Raw genomic sequence first — 6000 nt, forward strand, 5'->3', positions numbered from 1 at the left:
AAGGTTGTGTGGTCCACCTCCATCTTCTACACGTGCACCCCACCCCCTCCACACACACACACACACACACACACACACACACACACACACACGCACAATGTCTGTGGAAATGAAAATAAGAGCGGAAAATGTGAAGTCACTTTGACAAAAATAGAAAACCATGATTTGGAGAAAATACATCTGACTCCCTGTATGTTTTTGATCGACATCCACCCCATCTCGCCCTCTCGGTAAGACGACTCTCATTCCGGAACGGGGCGGTCCCTGCATCCACGAGGAGCCACAGTGTGGCTGTGAAGACGCTCCCCGCCTTAACTGTCCCTCCCACGTGCCCACGGGAAGCGATTCTGGGGCGATGTGGGCAGCGCGCCGCCCTGCTCCCTCGCTCCCGGCCCTCACGCCCTCCGCGTGCTGCGGGGCACGCTGCCCTGGCCTCAGAGTCGCGGGAAAACGAAGACCCACCCCCGGGGACCTTGGTCCACAGCACTGATCTCTCCCTCCCCTTCTCCCTTTTCCTTTTATCTTCCGAGAACCTGTGGTTATTTTCTCTAAACAACCATCCTCCGCTTCTCCGGGAGCCGCGCCGCCGTGGTGAATATTAATGGTCCCCTTCAAGGGGCATCATTTATAGCCGGAATCAGGTCTTTGATCATTGTTTTCTTTTCAATAAAAACCCGCGTGCATTGTGGGTAACCAGGGCCTCTTATCTGATGGCGAGCATTTCCTCGCTCATTTCCATCTCTCCTTACATTACGGAGTCGGAGGCCGCTGGAGACTTCGAAGTTGTTCTCTTTAAAAAGCCTTTTTTCCCTTTATTATGTGAGCTCGCTCCCGCCGGCCCCGCGTGTGGCCGTGTCCGCTGGCCGGGAGCCCTTTCGCTCGGCTCCCTAAAGGCAGCGGGGCGGGAGGGGCGTGCGATGTGCTTTGTGCCCGCCGCGCCCGCCGCGCCTGTCTGCATTCAGGCCACAGGCCAACCAGTGGAGTCGTCCCAGAAACAAAGCAGCTCGTGAATAAATCCATCCGTAACCGACGGGGGAACCCCGCACCCCCCGGGCCTCGGCAGCCCATCCGTCACTCACACGCGGTGACCGTGTTTGTAACGAGCCACGCGCCGCCTTGTTCCTGCCCGAGCCCCGTCCTGTCTGGCGTCTGGTGCACATCCCTCCATGGTCCGTGCGGCCTGTGGCTCCCACTGGGGCTCTCCAGCTGGCAGGAAAATGCCGGGAAAGCGGCCTTCCAGAAGTGGGGCTCCCGGGGAGCCCCCATGGAAAGGAAACGCTTGGAGACCCGCTGGGGTGACCAGAGCGGGCAGAGACCACGGCGAAGCCACGCGCCTTCATTTTGCTCATCTCCAGGGTTTCTCCTTTCCACTCGTCCGCTGTCTTATTCGGCTCTCGGCACCGTGTCCGCACACGGCGGTGTCCCGGGGGAGGGGGCTGTCCTGTGGTGGGGGGCGGTGTCCCGGGGGAGGGGGCTGTCCTGTGGGGGCGGGGGAGGGGGCGGCAGGGCAGCTCAGAAAGGGGGCACTGAGCATTTGAACGGTCCAGGGGTCCCTGCCAGAAACTCTGAGTCAGAAAAGCAGAGGGCGCTTTGAGGAGACAGAGTTTCATTGTGTGAAACTTACATTCCTTCGCAAGTGGAAAAAGGCGAGGCAGGTCGGCTCCCCGAACAGGAACTTCTCTTACTTCCCTCTGAGGACAGGCCTCTGGCGGCTACGGGAGGTGCTGCCCGCAGACTGGGCCTCCGGGCCAGGCCTCCTCCTTCCTCTGTCCCCAGGGTCCAGCTCAGGCCTCTGCCCACCCTCCGCCCGTAGGTCAGGGTGTAGGTGTGGGTTTTGTTCTCCGATAACTGACTTCCCCTTTGCTACGGAAATCTCACCTTCGGCTCCCTCCCGACAGCTGGGGAGATGCTGTAACGTTTCCTCCACTCTTGTTATTAAAATTCCGTCCAGGCCAGGTCAGCATGGCTCAGGGGTGGGGCATCCATCTATGAACCAGGGGCCACGGTTCAGTTCCTGGTCAGGGCACGTGCCAGGGGTGTGTGCCCAGTAGGGGGCATGCAGGAGGCAGCCAATCAATGCTTCTCTCTCATCATTGATGTTTCTGTTTCTCTCTCCCTCTCCCTTCCCCCCTGAAATATATCCTACCTAATAAAATAGTAATATGCAAATTGACCGCACCTTCGCTACGCCCAAGCCACGCCCACCAGCCAAAGCCACACCCAGCAGCCAATCAGGGCGAGTATGTAAATTACCCAACAAAGATGGCAGTTAATTTGCATACACTGAGGGAGGGAGGAGTGAAGACTGAAGACAACTTAGAAGGAAGAGGGAGGAAAAGCAGAAAGCAAGGTGGCTGCCAGAGGGAAAGCCCGGGCGGGGCAGGGCGGGGCAGAGCGGGGCGGGCAGCAGCGGTGCACGGGTGCAGGTGCAGCGGCCTCAATGGCGGCGGCAGCAGCAGCACACGTGGCCACAGTGGCCGCTTGCAGGATTCTTCCTGCAAATGGGCTACTAGTATATATATATTTGTCTAGGATGATATATAACCTTAATTCCATATTGAGATAAATTTTCCAGGGTCACCCACTTAGCAAGTGGCCGGAACAGGGTTCGAACCCAGGTGTGTCTGCAGCTGCAGGGCGGGATTTTAGGGACTCACTGTGTCCTCTCTGTTGCACAGGCCGGATCGGGATGGCGTGTCCGCGCAGCCGAGGAGGTGCATCCGCGGAGCGCAGCTGTCCCGGGGGACCCACCACCCAGCCGGTAGGGAGTTTCTTCTCTGAGGAAATTCTGCCCCCGCCTCCGGCCCGTGCTCTTTCCGGTCCTTGCCCCGCGGAGAGGCGCGGTGAGCCTCCCGGGAATTCGGAGCCTTTGAGTGCGTACGCGGTGTACGTCCCTGAGTGACACAGGTGTTCTGGGGCCTGCTAGGAGAATTAGTGAAATCCTGAGAAAACGTTCATTTCCTTGTCTCTTTTGCCTCCAGCCTTCCCTTGAAATAAAAAGCTCAAGGAATTTTAACGGTGGCTTGCACGGTGCCTTAGGATTTATGAAAACGCCTTTATATTACGTAATCTCATGTGGGGGGAATCCCTGTACGATCTGCTTTCTGTGAGATCTGTTAGTCGTAACTCCTGTGCCCAGCACACGTGGAGGCTGAGAAGATGCAGCTGCCGGGGGCCGCGTCCCGGGCGGCGCCAGGTTTCCCCGGGAGCCACCACCTGGGCCAGTGTGTGCACTTGACACCCCAGCCACGCAGTGGCCGTCACTCCGCAGCGAGCGGTGGGCCTCCGAGCGCCTCTCGCCCACCCTGATGCTCGGGGAAACGGCGTGGGCTGGGGATGGCGCACACAATTCGCTCTGGCTGCTTGCTGTCCTGGATCGAGGTCTCCCAGAGTCTCACTTGGACTTGGAACTTGTGAAATTCACACTGGGGTTGCGCGGCCCTGGGTTCACGTCGGGGGACCGTGGTAGCTTTTGGCGCCGGGAGGAGGCAGCAGGCGCGTGTGGAGCCGGGCGAAGCATGCTGGTACGGGCGCTCTCAGCGTCTTCCCCCTGACTTTCTGTGCACACGGAGTTAGAAACACGGTTCACCTGCGGGGAAGGGGGGGCATCTTTATTCACTTAGTATTTGTCTGCGCGCATGTGTGTGTTTTTGCCTTGGGGAGGGGTCCACTGTACGCATCTGGTCTGGGTTCTGTGGCCCGAGAGACCCACGCTCTCATTCGAGTCCCCCCACACTCGCTGCTTGAAGGGGGAATAAGGGGGTGAAAGACAGCAGCGTCTGCTTCTCTGCAGTGATGGCCACCGGGCTGGTGGGTTATAGTCCGTGCACGTGCTGTAGGTTCCCAGCATTGTTCTTAGATCCTCACATGAACGCTCTTAAACGAATTCCCCGGATCCCCCCGGCTAGCCCGCGCTGAAGGCGAGGACATGAAGTCTCCGGTGGGACAAGGGCGCAAGGCCCCGTGCGTGGTGAGTGGCAGCGGAAGCCCCACGGCCAGGACACCACCCTGCAGACCGCGCTCCTGTCACCCTCTCACCCGCTTCCCCAGAGGCAGAGCCCGGCTGGCATCCGGCCCTCTTCCCGCCGCTCCTGCCTCCGCCCGCCTGTCCTGTCCGGCTCCATCGGAAAGGCCGGAGCCCCCGGGAGCACGGCGGACGGTACCTGGTCACCTGCTCCTTCATTCAGAGGAGATCCTCTCCTCCCTTCGGGGCCCTGTTCTCCGCAAGCATCATTCCCCGTTAGGACCTGGAGGCGTAGGCGAGGTGCCTGCTGGGAACTGCCCGGTTTTCCGGGAGCTGCATTCCTTGTCCTTAATAATTAACCGTCGCCGGGACCAGCCCGGCCCGGGAAGTGCCCCCCATCTCCCAGGGCGGCCCCCGGGGAGCTCCGGGGGTTTCAGGAAGAGGCGGCGAGGAGCGCATTAAAGATTCAGAGGCTGACATCCGGAATGGGGGGGTTACGGTCAATACAGCGCCGTTCACCGTTAAATGGAACGTGTTGTTCCTGAAACAGTTGTTCATTTCGACATTAATTATTCAGGGGACCCGACAACTCGTTCTTTTAATTCGCACAGAAAGATACCATTTCTTAAGGTATAAATGCCAAGAGCCTGCACGGGGTTGAGGTCTGGCTGGCCCTTCGGTGGACGGTACGTGGTGCTGCTCACGTGACACTGTGGGCAGGTCACCCCGGCCTCCGTGCCTCCTGCTCCCGCCCGCGGGACCGGGACTGGGGTCCGTGTCCTCCAGGTCTGCCTCGGCAGAGCCGTTTATGAGCTTAAGACTGTTCGCTGTCCTGTCAATACCCGGCCCTCAGCACCCAGACACCTCCCCGATGAGGCGAGAGGGTGCATCCTCCCCGGCACAGGATCTAAAGCCGCCGGGCACTCTGGGGCCAGCTGGTGTTGTGGTCAGTGCCAGGGACTTCAGTTAATTAAGCAGAAGATGCATTGAGTCATGGATGAGAGAGGCCCAAGGTGACTCATGCTTTAGCCATGAGCAAACACAGGGATTTGGGATCTCTCTCTCTCTCTCTCTCTCTCTCTCCTCTCTCTCTCTCTCTCTCTCCCTCCCCCTCCCTCTCCTGCTCTGTTCTTCCTTTCTTCCCTGTTTGATTTGCACTCTTTACTCTTCCCCATGACAGCCCAGCGCACACAGGAGAGCAGATGAACTTGTCTTCCCACGCGTCTCGGGAACCCGGCAGGCCCTGGTCCGTCTCTGAGGGGATATTGAGATGCTGAGAGCCCACGGCCCCTTTCTCGCATCCCTGGAGTGTGTGGCGTCGGGGAAAGGCAGGCTCGGAGCTGGAGAAGCTAAACGTAAACGCTGGCTCGATGTCATGGGAGCGTGGAAACATGACGCACTCTCCCTGAGCTCGGTCTGACCGTGTGCAAAACGTAACCAATGCGTCCGTATGGAGATGAAAGATCATACATTAAACACGCATGGCGCACGTCTTGACCTGTTAAATGCCCAACAAATGGCACTTGTTTCTTTTGGGTGGATTCCTGTCCTTTTTATGAATTATGAGCATCCGCCCGCCTGCCTGTTCTCCCGTGCATCCCTCTATCCGCTGTTCATCCATTCGTCTGTCTGTCCATCCGGAACATCAGAGAGGCGTGTCACTTTAATGCTGAATCTTGGCCGGGTACGTGTTCTCTAGCCGCTGTGTTTTCTACATGTGGCTCATCGGAACTAAGCACATTCTTTGTTTCTTCCTGGAATAAAAATTCTGTATAAGCTTTTATAGCTTAGTGAGAAGGCTGAAGACCTTGACTTCCACCGAGTGAGTTTTGGAGGCATTATGATAAACAATAGGAAACACACACACACACACACACACACACACACACACGCTAGCTACAACGTGCTTGAAATGGAATTTGTCAAACTTGCATGTCCTATTAGGTTTCTCTTTCTCTGAGGCACCAACGGTGTTTTCACATAAGATCCTTTGCCTACACCAGTGGTCGGCAAACCGTGGCTCTCGAGCCACATGC

General features: G+C 58.0%; 1 long non-coding RNA gene across 1 annotated transcript in view; it reads left to right on the plus strand.

Moving 5' to 3' along the window:
• Positions 1-3000, plus strand: part of LOC114233581 (uncharacterized) — a 92966-nt gene extending 89966 nt beyond the window's left edge. Inside the window, exon 3 of the long non-coding RNA XR_008555133.1 lies at positions 2679-3000. This is a non-coding gene — a long non-coding RNA (uncharacterized LOC114233581). The remainder of the gene's footprint in view (positions 1-2678) is intronic.
• The last annotated feature ends 3000 nt before the right edge of the window (positions 3001-6000 follow it).

Source organism: Eptesicus fuscus, chromosome 22, assembly GCF_027574615.1.
Source record: "Eptesicus fuscus isolate TK198812 chromosome 22, DD_ASM_mEF_20220401, whole genome shotgun sequence".
Taxonomy (NCBI): domain Eukaryota; kingdom Metazoa; phylum Chordata; class Mammalia; order Chiroptera; family Vespertilionidae; genus Eptesicus; species Eptesicus fuscus.